Below are 14,345 nucleotides of genomic sequence, written 5' to 3'. Positions count from 1 at the left end.
TACAGGATAATTTCCTTTATCAGTATATAAGGGAGCCCACCAGAGGTAATAATATACTAGATTTGGTTCTAGCTAATAAAGAAAATATCACTAGCGATATAGAGGTTGGTGGACGACTTGGTAATAGCGATCATGAAGAAATTAAGTTCAAATTTATTTGGGATGTCTGTTCCACTGAAAATACCTCCACCGTTCCTAATTTTCGTCTAGGAGATTTCGATGGCTTAAGAGCTTATTTTCGAACGGTATTCCACAGGGAGATTAGCTATTGGAGGGAATGCCAGGTCAGTGTGAAATCCCAGGTCATAGGTCAGGCGCAGGAAACACCTGGGGATGTCCGTCAGGTGTCTGTGAGGGAGGAGGTGGTAGATAGGAATGTAGTCCAGGTGACGGAAATTAACTCAGCTACAGTACCAAGCAGACGTTCAACCAGTGAGAAGTATAACGAGTTAATAAATATAATACACGGAGGCCAAGATAGATATATTCCTTCAAAGTCGTTTAGAACTAATAATTCGGAACCTAGATGGTTAAACAACAGATTAAAATCTCTCATAGGCCGAAGGAAAGGAATATATAGAAAAATAAAACGTGGAGAGGAACACTTACGTAACCGGTACACAATTTTAAATAGAGAAGTAAAGAGGGAGATAAGAAAAGCAAAGAGAAGTTATGAAATTAAGGTTGCCAGTGAATCAAAAGAAAACCCCAAGGGTTTTTATCAAATGTACCGAACGAAAAATAAAGACAGGATAGGACCACTCAGAACAGAATCAGGTGACATTACCAGTGAAGATAAAGAAATGTGCTCCATCCTAAATAATTATTTCATATCAGTATTCACCAAGGAAAATCTAAGCCTGGTCCCTCAAGCAGCAAATATTTACCATGAGAATACGGAAAATATTCTTAGTAAAATAACCATTAGTAAGGAGGACGTATTGAAAGAAATTAATAAGTTAAAACCTCAAAAATCGCCAGGTCCGGACGATATATATGCAAAAATTATAAAAGAAACCAAAGAAGAATTATGTCAGCCACTTTTAACGTTATTTAATGACTCTTTAAGTTCAGGAGAAGTTCCAGAGGCGTGGAAAACCGCAAACGTAGTGCCCATCTTTAAAAAGGGTGATAAATCAGCTGCGTCGAATTATCGTCCGATAAGTCTAACGTCAATAGTAGGAAAAATGTTAGAGTCAATTTTGGCAAATAAGATTAGAGAACACTTAGAAAGATTTAATCTTATAAACGAAAGTCAGCACGGATTCAGGCAAGGACGATCCTGCCTCACAAATTTGTTGTCATTCTACTCGGAGGTCTATGAGGCAGTAGATAGCGATAAAGCTTACGATGTTATTTATCTGGACTTTAGTAAAGCTTTTGATAGGGTCCCACACGAAAGGTTAGTTAGAAAGGTTCGAGCACAAGGTATAGACGGCGATATCTTAAAATGGATAGAATCCTGGCTGAAAGGACGAAAGCAGAGAGTATTAATAAATGGAACTAAGTCGGACTGGGGATTAGTAACTAGCGGTGTACCACAGGGTTCAGTACTCGGTCCCTTATTATTTATCATATATATAAATGATCTAGACTTAGGAGTCAATAGCAGCATCAGCAAATTTGCCGACGATACAAAAATAGGGCGTATCATTAACTCGACTGACGATTGCCATAACTTACAGAAAGACCTCGATACATTGTCCAAATGGTCTAAAACTTGGCAAATGGAATTTAACGTTGAAAAATGTAAAGTACTTAACGTAGGCAAGACCATTGGAGATACTAAATACAGCTTAGATAACAAAGAAATTAGCAAATCGGAATGCGAGAGAGATCTAGGAGTTATGATTAGTAACGACCTTAAACCTAGGCAACAGTGTATTAATGCGAGAAATAAAGCAAATAGGGTCCTAGGATTTATTTCGAGAAGCGTGAGCAATAGATCATCCAAAGTAATACTGAAACTTTATCTAGCATTAGTAAGGCCACATTTAGACTACGCAGTACAATTCTGGTGTCCTTACTATAGAATGGATATTAATTCGTTAGAAAATGTACAGAGAAGAATGACTAAAATGATACATGACGTCCGGAACCTGTCATATGAAGACAGACTGAAAAGACTAAGTCTGCATTCGCTAGAGAGGCGTAGAGTAAGGGGAGACTTAATTGAGGTGTTTAAGTGGATGAATGGTATAAATAAGGGAGATATTAGCAAGGTACTTAAAGTGAGCATACAGGATAGAACTAGAAATAATGGTTTCAAACTAGAAAAATTCCGTTTCAGTAAGGAAATCGGTAGAAATTGGTTTGGTAATAGAGTAGTAGACGAATGGAATAAGCTACCTAGTAAAGCAGTTGCTGCCTCTTCCATTGAGAGTTTCAAGCATAGGCTAGATAAGCATATGACAAATAAGGGGTGGATATAGAATAAAGAAAATCTTATAACCAATACTAATTCAAAAAAAAATTCTTTTCAGGTTACACTATGATAGTCTCTATTCTCCTTTCACACTTTCCTGTAAAATGTCCACGCCAGTTTTTCTATACGGCGTGGTGTTCTTTCTGACTTTTTCCTGCCGGCTTCGGCTGGAGGGTTTGGAGGGCGGGGGAGAGCCTTCTTCTTTGCTGTCCTTATCTCATTCTAGTAGTTCAGTTACTCTTCTAGGAGCTGCCTAGCATGGGCCAACCGGCCTACTGCAGTTATCCTCTCTTCTTATGTTCTTATGTTCTTATTTCCTTACTGAAACGGAATTTTTCTAGTTTGAAACCATTATTTCTAGTTCTCTCCTGTATGCTCACTTTAAGTACCTTGCTGATATCTCCCTTATTTATACCCTTCATCCACTTAAACACCTCAATTAAGTCTCCCCTTACTCCACGCCTCTCTAGTCTTTTCAGTCTGTCTTCAGATGACAGGTTCCGGACGTCATGTATCATTTTTGTCATTCTCCTCTGTACATTTTCTAACGAATTAATAACCATTCTATAGTAAGGACACCAAAATTGTACTGCGTAGTCTAAATGTGGCCTTACTAATGCTAGATAAAGTTTCAGTATTACTTTAGATGATCTATTGCTCACGCTTCTCGAAATAAATCCTAGGACCCTATTTGCTTTATTTCTCGCATTAATACACTGTTACCTTGGTTTAAGGTCGTTACTAATCATAACTCCTAGATCTCTCTCGCATTCCGATTTGCTAATTTCTTTGTTATCTAAGCTGGAGGTATATTGGCTACGGCCGTTCTAGATGATAGATATTTATACTGATAGACAGACAGATAGAAATAGACTGACATACTGATAGACAGATAATTGATAGATTCCTGAGAGAGAGAGAGAGAGAGAGAGAGAGAGAGAGAGAGAGAGAGAGAGAGAGAGAGAGAGAGAGAGAGAGAGAGAGAGAGAGAGAGACCTGGGATTACCTAATTTGCATATTAAGCTTCCTTCCCCTTACACGTGTCTTTAATTAACCCAATATTAATCAAGCCTCATTAAATCCAGCGTATCCTAATTACCGATGTGGTTGTCAGATATAATTCTTAAAAACATATAAATAATGCTTGACGGGGACTCGCCTACACCTAATCTATTTTACTTGTTACACCTACGTATTCTGTAATGTTTCAACCTATACTTAACTACCGTATCATATTAATTATCTAACACTAACACTGACACTGCTTAAATAATATACAGCTGAATATTAACAGACTCGGAGGTCTTTGTTGTCATTCTACTCGGAGGTCTATTGTTGTCATTCTACTCGGAGGTCTATGAGGCAGTAGATAGCGATAAAGCTTACGATGTTATTTATCTGGACTTTAGTAAAGCTTTTGATAGAGTCCCACACGAAAGGTTAGTTAGAAAGGTTCGAGCACACGGTATAGACGGCGATATCTTAAAATGGATAGAATCCTGGCTGAAAGGACGAAAGCAGAGAGTATTAATAAATGGAACTAAGTCGGACTGGGGATTAGTAACTAGCGGTGTACCACAGGGTTCAGTACTCGGTCCCTTATTATTTATCATATATATAAATGATCTAGACTTAGGAGTCAATAGCAGAATCAGCAAATTTGCCGACGATACAAAAATAGGGCGTATCATTAACTCGACTGACGATTGCCATTACTTACAAAAAGACCTCGATACATTGTCCAAATGGTCTAAAACTTGGCAAATGGAATTTAACGTTGAAAAATGTAAAGTACTTAACGTAGGCAAGACCATTGGAGATACTAAATACAGCTTAGATAACAAAGAAATTAGCAAATCGGAATGCGAGAGAGATCTAGGAGTTATGATTAGTAACGACCTTAAACCTAGGCAACAGTGCATTAATGCGAGAAATAAAGCAAATAGGGTCCTAGGATTTATTTCGAGAAGCGTGAGCAATAGATCATCTAAAGTAATACTGAAACTTTATCTAGCATTAGTAAGGCCACATTTAGACTACGCAGTACAATTTTGGTGTCCTTACTATAGAATGGATATTAATTCGTTAGAAAATGTACAGAGAAGAATGACTAAAATGATACATGACGTCCGGAACCTGTCATATGAAGACAGACTGAAAAGACTAAGTCTGCATTCGCTAGAGAGGCGTAGAGTAAGGGGAGACTTAATTGAGGTTTTTAAGTGGATAAATGGTATAAATAAGGGAGATATTAGCAAGGTACTTAAAGTGAGCATACAGGATAGAACTAGAAATAATGGTTTCAAACTAGAAAAATTCCGTTTCAGAAAGGAAATCGGTAGAAATTGGTTTGGTAATAGAGTAGTAGACGAATGGAATAAGCTACCTAGTAAAGTAGTTGCTGCCTCTTCCATTGAGAGTTTCAAGCATAGGCTAGATAAGCATATGACAAATAAGGGGTGGATATAGAATAAAGAAAATATTATAACCAATACTAATTCAAAAATAAATTTTCTTTTCAGGTTACACTATGATAGTCTCTATTCTCCTTTCACACTTTCCTGTAAAATGTCCACGCCAGTTTTTCTATACGGCGTGGTGTTCTTTCTGACTTTTTCCTGCCGGTTTCGGCTGGAGGGTTTGGAGGGCGGGGGAGAGCCTTCTTCTTTGCTATCCTTATCTCATTCTAGTAGTTCAGTTACTCTTCTAGGAGCTGCCTAGCATGGGCCAACCGGCCTACTGCAGTTATCCTCTCTTCTTATGTTCTTATGTTATGTTCTTATGTATATGTAAAAAATGAATTGGAAGGAAGAGGTACAGTATTAGAGAACCCATTCGCGAGAAAATATTGGTTTCCAGTAGGAGATGCCTGGTATGGATCAACATACCCACTGCAGTAATTCTCTTCATGCAAGTTTTATTATTATTATTATTATTATTATTATTATTATTATTATTATTATTAGTAGTAGTAGTAGTAGTAGTAGTAGTAGCAGCCCCAGTTTCATCTGTAACGTGAACTTGGTGGACTGCAGACACTTCTTTGACAGTCCACCATCCTCCTGTTGGGGGATAGGGAAGGAGTTGAGGGAAGTTTTCATAATCTGGCAGTTGAACCTTCCAGTTATGTCAATGCCACCACATGGAGGCTTCCCTCTCCAACACACAAGCAATAAGAAGGAAAGGAAATGCCGAGACAGGAGTAAGGTAGCAAGTAGGGGGTGTGGAGAGTCAAATAGGGTAGGAAAAAGGAGGATTAAGGAAAGAAGGAAGGAGGGAGGAGGGAGGAAGCAATTAGAAAGGATCAGCTGAAGGAAATTGGGAAGGAGGGAGAAGACAGGGGCAGGCATGAAGAAGGAGGCGGTGGGGGAATGGAAAGAAGGGAGGAGGAAAGCGATGAAATAAAGAGGAAAAGATGAAGAAAGAAGGGAAGAGGAGAGGTAGGAGAGGAGGGAGGAAAGAAAAAAGAGGAAAGGAGGAAAAGACGGAGATAGAAGCTAAGAAATGGAGGGTGATGATGCGATCGAAGAGAGAAAAGATGAGAGACGCAGCAAGGAAAGGAAGGAGAAGAGGAAATGGGAGAAGATGGGTGGCATAAGAGATATAGTGAAGGATACGGTGCCTGGAGGTAGGTAGGAATGAAGGGAGGAAAGAAGAGAGCTGCTGAGGAAGGGAATGAGGGGGATGAAGAGAAAGAGGAAATGGAGGAGGAAATGATGGAAGAGAAGAATAATGAGTATGGAGCATGGAGGAAGGTAGGAATAAAGGAAGGAAAGAAAAGAAGCACAGAGGAAGGGAATGAAAGAAAAGAGTAAGGAGGAAGGGAAGGACTGAATGAGTAGAAATGAGTGTGAGAAGGTGGGAAAGGAAAAGCAAGAGGAAAATTAAAAAAAGGCCAAGAGAAGGGAAAGCAGGTAAGGAGGGAGGGAGAGAGGGGAGGGAGAATGTGCGGGGGAGGGAGGAAGAGAGGGAAGGAGAGTCTGCGAAGGAGGCACCGAGGAGGAATTCTAAAGAGGGAGGATACGGAGGGGAGAGGGAGAAAGAATTCGAGAAACAGGGAGGGAACACTTGAGAAAGAGGATAAAGAAAGATGAAGGGAAACGTAGGGGAGAGAGAAGGAATTCAAGAAAAAGGGAGACTGAGAAAGAAAAAAAGATGGAGAAAAAAGTAGGGGAGAGGGAAGGCTTGTAAGAAAAATGGAGGGAGCTTTGAAGATGGGGATAGGAAAAGGGAATGTGTGTGTGTGTGTGTGTGTGTGTGTGTGTGTGTGTGTGTGAGAGAGAGAGAGAGAGAGAGAGAGAGAGAGTTGCCAATTCGTCAAATATTCCACTCTGACGCCGTACCCATCCACACCTGTATCCAGTGGACAGGTCAGTGAGGAACTATAGGAGGTGGATAGGTGAATGATGAACTAGTAAGTGGATAGGTGGATGAGGAACTGATAAGTGGATGAGGAACTAGTCATTATTATTAGAGATACATGTTTATAAAGAAACTGAATACTGAAAATCATATATAAATGGTCGAATAATTAGGTAGGTAGGTAGGTAGGTAGAGAGAGAGAGAGAGAGAGGAGGGAAAAATGGGAGTGGAGCAGGCTGAGTGGTGAATAACGGGAGGCGGAGGTTGAGTAGGTGGAAGGCCGCGTGGAGTGAGGAGAAGGAAGGAGGGAAGGAGTGTGTGGAGCGGCCAGCCATTGATAAAGCTCCACCTCTCTGTCTGTCTGTCTGTCTCTTCCACTTAATCATTCTTTTATCATGCATTGTTTCTCATACTACTCTTCTACCTCTCCATCTCACCCATCTTTCACCTCCATTTTCCTCCTCTACCTCAAACCCCACCATTCTCTCATTTCTCCATCCTTGTTTTTCCTGTCCTTTCCTATTTTCCTGTCCATCATTTACTTGTTTTTCATTTCTCTTTCCTATTCTTTTGTCTTTAGTTTATCGGTGTTCATTTCCCTATTTCCACGTGTTTCATTTTCCTCTCCATCTTTTCCTTCATCATTTACTTGTTTTTCGTTTCCGTTTTCCATTTAATTGCTCCCGTTTACTTGTTTTTTGTTTCCCTCTCCACCCTTTTCTCCATTAGTTACTTGTTCCTCATTTTCTCTTTCTTTTCTTTAGCCATTTTCTAACTTTATTACATTCCCCTTTCCATCCTTTTGACTTTCTTTTCATTTCCTCTTTCCATCCTTTTTTTTTTTCTTCAGTTACCTTCCCCATTCACCTCATTTCCTCGTCCTCTTGATCCATCCACCTTGACCTCCACACTTTTACCTCCTTCGGTCCAATGACGATTTTTTTTCGCTATACTTGCTACCTATAGACGATTTTATTCAGCTCAGGAGCTTTTCGAACTGAAGGGGTGAGATAAGCTTCATTAACCTTGTCCCTACTATAGTCTCTCTGTTTTCACCTGGCAAAGATCCTTACCATATTTTTTTTACCTCAGTTCATGGGCAAGTGTAGTAAGAGTCGAGGGCTGATTTGACTAGTAACCATGGAGACTCAAGCCTTCATAATTATGGCTCACCGATTCTCATGGAACTTCGACTTAGTATTCAGTGAGAGTGCTTCAGTTCCGTCAGATGAAAACAAAATCTCACTCTTAAACTTATTTGGCTACAGAAAGAATAAAATGGAGAATACGGTACTAAAAGGATCATGTCCTTCAGGTTGAGACGGCTGAATAAAATCGTCTGGAAATCGTCGGAATATTGTACAGGACTCCCCGTGGTGGTGAACGGGCTTAGGACTTCATTACAATGATGTTTTTCGTTCTCTATTAGTGCAAACGCAAGACGAGTTTAACAATTTTTAAGGGAGACTTTTTCAAACACGTTAAATATTGCCTTCAGTAGCCTTTACATTGTTAGTCAGTTTATTTCAAGTAGGCGGAGATCTTTCGTCCTTTTGCAGCTTTTTCTCGTAGCTCAGCATCCTTTCCATAACACTTCTTCCTGACTTACCCACTGATACTCTCTTGCTATGACCCATATTCGAGATGGGGAGATTGCAATTTTTCGCCTTTTTCTTTTTTACAGAAGATAAACGGAGGAAGGAAATCCAAATTAATTAAAAAAGAAAAGTAAACAATAAAGTGTATCGGACAAAATCATCTGACGTCAGCAAGAATAGCCAACAATAAGTAATACGCCAAGGGACTGAAGGGGTTATGGAGGCCGAATTTAACACCTACAGTACAGTCGATGATCCATTACAAGTGGAAATGTTTGGTGGGAGAGACACAGCTTAGAGTTTAAATTATTTTTTTTTTCCTCTAACGTTTCGGATTGCACAGAACCCAGGCTCAAAAGACGGGTTCTGTGTAGCCCGAAACGTTAGAGAAATGAAGAATTCAAGCGCTAACCTCTCCACCCAACATTTCCCTTCAACCCCTACTACTACTCTTTTCATTCTAACTTGGCCTAAAATTGCCATCCCTCCACCTTGAATGTTGAATTGTAACAAAAGACAAACACAAGAATACGATGTTAGTCACGAAGAAGTGGTGTGGGTAGGAAATGGAACAGTAGTATCGTCTTTTTCTGCCACTGAGCTACAAGAACCTAACTGCAAAAGGACGGAAATCAAGACAGAGAGTAAAAAATAGTAGCCAACAAAATTAAAATAACCGTCATGACCTGAATACAGTCAATAAAATCGTCTGTTAGTAGTCAGGGATTTTCGAAGGTATTAACGATCCTTTAACGATTTTGATTTGCAGGAAGGATATAGAGGCTGCAGTCCTACCATATACAGGAAGGGTAAAAAGAGGGGAGTGCAAAATAAAATCGTCTGGTGAAGGGTTTAAGTCAGCTGAAAATGGATTCTGAATTTAATAAAACAGTCTGCAAGTAGTTGGAATATAATGCAAAACTGTCCTGGGGAAAAAATCATCTGGTAGCCTACTAGTCATCATAGAGGATTCTTGAACTGAGTAAAATCGTCAGGTGGTTGTCTAATGGAGAGAGAGAGAGAGAGAGAGAGAGAGAGAGAGAGAGAGAGAGAGAGAGAGAGTTAAAAGTCAGTGAAAGATAGTGAGAGAGGAAGTCAGTGGAAGATAGAGAGGGGAGTGGAAGTTGATGAAGGTGGAGGAGTGAAGGAGGAGAGGGCAGAAGGGAGGAATTAGGGAGGGAGGGAGGATGGGTGGAAGGGAGATGGGGGAAGGGAGGGTTGTAAGGGAGCTGCCAGATATCACCAACTGCACAAATACACCGACCTGCCTCAAACAGGAAACCCTCGACAACTCAGATACACAAAATGTTTTCAGATCAACTCATAGCGTGGAAATCTAGCTCAAAATCATGCAGTTAAGGCAGCAGCAACCAGGCTAGGGGAACAAGTGACAGGCTCGTTAAGTGTCAACAAGAGGAGGAGGAGGGAGGTGCTCCGACTGGGTTCAGAACACAACCACTCACCCTCACAAACACGATGTCGGTTTTTATACATTTTCTTTCATATTTCCCCTGCTTCGTCAGCGAGATCGTAATTACAGCTCCTAGGACATATTTTGCTGTTATTTATTTGAATTTTTGGGCAAAATGAAGTTGTGAAATGTATAAAAATGCAAGTAGACAAACTAAACTTTAAAAGATTTGGCACCAGCGCACACAGGGGTCGAGTAGTTTGGGACGTGTGGCCGGAGGGAGAAGGGGTGGGAGAGGGAGGGGAGTCCTTAGGGGGTTATTCGTCGGGTGGGGGAGGGCAGGAGGGGGATGGAGGAAGTGCTGGAGGGTAGGTGAGGGGGAGGGAGGAGGATTGGCAGGAGGGGATGGAGGGAGGGTGTACCTAAAGGCGAGTCTCTCCTACCTCTCCTGTTTGCTCCGAGTTGCATAGACGTAGACTGAAGGGAAGGGGTTACATAACACCCACTCTATGTAGCTGGGACTCGTCACAACATAACACACTGGGGAGCTACTTCACAGCATAATGTAGTAGGGACTTACTTATCAAGCTTAGATAACAAAGAAATTAGCAAATCGGAATGCGAGAGAGATCTAGGAGTTATGATTAGTAACGACCTTAAACCTAGGCAACAGTGTATTAATGCGAGAAATAAAGCAAATAGGGTCCTAGGATTTATTTCGAGAGGCGTGAGCAATAGATCATCTAAAGTAATACTAAAACTTTATCTATCATTAGTAAGGCCACATTTAGACTACGCAGTACAATTCTGGTGTCCTTACTATAGAATGGATATTAATTCGTTAGAAAATGTACAGTGAAGAATGACTAAAATGATACATGACGTCCGGAACCTGTCATATGAAGACAGACTGAAAAGACTAAGTCTGCATTCGCTAGAGAGGCGTAGAGTAAGGGGAGACTTAATTGAGGTGTTTAAGTGGATGAATGGTATAAATAAGGGAGATATTAGCAAGGTACTTAAAGTGAGCATACAGGATAGAACTAGAAATAATGGTTTCAAACTAGAAAAATTCCGTTTCAGTAAGGAAATCGGTAGAAATTGGTTTGGTAATAGAGTAGTAGACGAATGGAATAAGCTACCTAGTAAAGTAGTTGCTGCCTCTTCCATTGAGAGTTTCAAGCATAGGCTAGATAAGCATATGACAAATAAGGGGTGGATATAGAATAAAGAAAATCTTATAACCAATACTAATTCAAAAAAATTTTCTTTTCAGGTTACACTATGATAGTCTCTATTCTCCTTTCACACTTTCCTGTAAAATGTCCACGCCAGTTTTTCTATACGGCGTGGTGTTCTTTCTGACTTTTTCCTGCCGGCTTCGGCTGGAGGGTTTGGAGGGCGGGGGAGAGCCTTCTTCTTTGCTGTCCTTATCTCATTCTAGTAGTTCAGTTACTCTTCTAGGAGCTGCCTAGCATGGGCCAACCGGCCTACTGCAGTTATCCTCTCTTCTTATGTTCTTATGTTCTTATAACACATTAGGGAGTTACTATCACAACGCATTTAGGAGTTACCAAAGTATTATAGCTATTACAAAAGAAAAAAAAAAACTATGGAGCAGTGTTAAGTAGTAGGAAATTATCAACGCAAAACGTAGGGTAATACCGATCAAGAAAAATCTTAGCACAAAAAAAAAAAAAAACTTCAAAGTGGCACAAGTCTTCGTTAGATCTTTCCCTTGGCGATTTATTTTGCATATTTCACCTTATCATTTTCTTGTATGGTGTTTATATAATCATTTCAATATCGACATAGTTTCCATCAATAACTGGCAAGCGGATGTTAAGGTGTAACGTGAAGGATAAATCGACAAGGAGGAGGCGTTACGAAATATCCAAAGTAACTAGAAATACGGAGTTAAAATATATATAGCCTGGTGTTCCGTAGCTTGGAGTTACGTATCAATGTGCAATTTTAATGTGGAGTTACGTATCACTGCATAAGTAACCTAACTTAGGAGTTGGTTACTTATTTTTAAAAAGTACTACAGAGAGTATTAGCCTAAGTAACTAGGAGTAATTCATCAAAGCACGGCGTATAATAGCAAGGTGTTACTTGGAGTCACAAAAGCCAGGTGTTACTTAGCAAGGATTTACTTTTTTTAAAAAATTGCAATGAAGAAGGAACCAAAGGCCAGAAGCCCGTAAGACTGTTCCTTCCAAGAAAAACAAAAACAAGATAACAGAGAACCAAATTCAAAATCTGTTCATTTCGAGATGCCTGGACACACTTCGTTTGAAAGACCGAAAGTTACAGGTTGTAGGAAATACAGACAGAGGAAGACAGTTCCAGAACTGACCCGTTGCATACATGAAGGACTGGAAGTAACAGTTATTTCTTGCATTAGATAGCTGGAAAAAAAAAGGCATGAGAGTTTGTTGCTAGACGGGTGTTAGGCGTCGGCCGCAGTGGTGGAGGGATGCAAGCAAACAGTTCAGCGGAGCAGTGACCACTGAAGCAGCGACAGAAACGAGATAAAGATGCAACAATGCTGCGAAAAGACAGAGGTAGAAGGCAGCCAGTAAGAGGAGGAGAGTTAATGAGACGAAAAGCCTTTGACTCCACCTTGTAGAGAAGAGTTGCGTGTGGGAAGCCTCCCACACGTGAGAGTTGTACTCTACACAGGGGCGAAAAGAACCCGTGTTTAAAGTCAACAGCCGTGCAGGGGTAAGAAGGCATGGATTCGACTTAACACACCAAATCTCTTGGAAGCAGATATTACAAGAGATGCAATATGATCTTTCCAAGATGAATCCCGAGAGAATGAAAGCCCAAGCTTGATTAAAGGTGATGCAGGACTGAGTTGGATATTATTAAAAATTAGATGATACTCCTGCGGAAGAAAATGGCAGGTTAAAAGTTGTAATAATTGAGTTTTTAAAGCATTAAAAACAACAAGATTACTTTTACCCCAATCAAAGATATGAGCCAAGTCAGACATTAGGTGTGCCATAGCCTCATCCCTTGTTTGTTGAAGTAACTGAGATGGACGCTGCAGGAAGCGATTGGAAAGGTGAAGGGTGGAGTCATCAGCGTATATGCACTGTGGAAAGTAAGGTAGCAGGAAGATATCAGTACAACACTAGTAAAAGTAGTCGTAGTACCAGGTTCATCTGAAACGTGAACCCGGTGGACTGCAGACTGAAGCTGCCCTCTCCGACACTGCAGACTGAAGCTGCCCTCTCCTACAGTACACAGTCCAACTCTCGGGGGATAGAGAGGGAGTTGAGGGATGTTTGCATAATCAGGCAGCTCCTTCACCCAGTTATATCGGTGCCACCACATGAAGGCATCTCTTTTCTGCACCAACGCAGTAATGTATAACACCAAAGTATTACATAGTCCTGAGTTACTTACAAAATTGTAACGTGCTGTAGCAAGGTGTTACAAATATCAGCTACAAGCCATTCGAGTGTGATAACTTGCTGCCGTAAGTTAGGCTGTAATAAGTAACATAGGAACACAAAGGGAAGAGGATAAAGTAACGTGGGGACATAAGGAAAGAGGATTACAGCCGCCCTACTGCAGTTATCCTCTATTCTTAAGCGCTTATGTTACTAATAGCAGGTTTTTATGAAGCTAAACGTGGCAGGTTTTATGTACTATACGTAGGAGTTCGCTACATATCACAGAGTAACATTACCTTAGTTCACTGCACCCTATTCATAATGAACAAAGAGGTAACGCAAAGAAAAGCAAAGGCTGATTTCACAACAAGACGGAATACTCGTAAAAAACAATATGAACATAATAGAGGAAACATAACTTAAGAAGAGAGCATAGCTGCAATAGGCCGGTTTGCCCGTGCAGCTCTTATAAAAGTGTAACTAAATTAATAGAACAAGATATGGATGCCGAAGAAGAAAAAAAGGTAAACAACAGCAAGAAAAAAAAATGCCGCATGAGAGGAAAACAGTAAGTGACAGGTTATAAGCATAAATGTAGCAGAAAGGAAAATTAGGAACAATTAAGCTTAAGACAGCGAGGAATGATATATATATATATATATATATATATATATATATATATATATATATATATATATATATATATATATATATATATATATACGCTAACACAAACAATGAGCAATGACATGAAACAAATGAGTTAAGGAAAGCCGATCGTATCGTAACATAAATGAGAGAAAAAAAAAAAACGGATAAAAAATCAATAATACTGGAAGGAATGTGGAAGAACAAAAATAACAAAAGTACTCGACATGAGAGTTCACAGGATCCTAACATAAAAAGCAGTTACACACACACACACACACACACACACACACTAAAACAAAACTTGGGATACCGCCAACTTCCTTATATGGCAGAGAACTAGAACAAAGGACGAAGGCACAATAATAATAATAATAATAATAATAATAATAATAATAATGATAATAATAATAATCAAGGAGGATATATAACGAACAGTTAGCACATCAGCCAGCAACACTGGGAACATTATCACATCCGGGTGGCGGTGAGCA

The 14,345-nt window shown here is 40.0% G+C and overlaps 1 protein-coding gene across 1 annotated transcript in view; it reads right to left on the bottom strand.

Moving 5' to 3' along the window:
* Positions 1-14,345, bottom strand: part of LOC145417738 (innexin inx2-like) — a 229,663-nt gene that overhangs the window by 57,276 nt on the left and 158,042 nt on the right. The gene's annotated exons all lie outside the window — the stretch shown is intronic.

This window comes from Coenobita brevimanus, chromosome 111 (assembly GCF_032717465.1).
Source record: "Coenobita brevimanus isolate Jiangsu-jjx chromosome 111, ASM3271746v2, whole genome shotgun sequence".
Taxonomy (NCBI): domain Eukaryota; kingdom Metazoa; phylum Arthropoda; class Malacostraca; order Decapoda; family Coenobitidae; genus Coenobita; species Coenobita brevimanus.
This window is presented reverse-complemented; position numbering and strand designations above follow the sequence as displayed.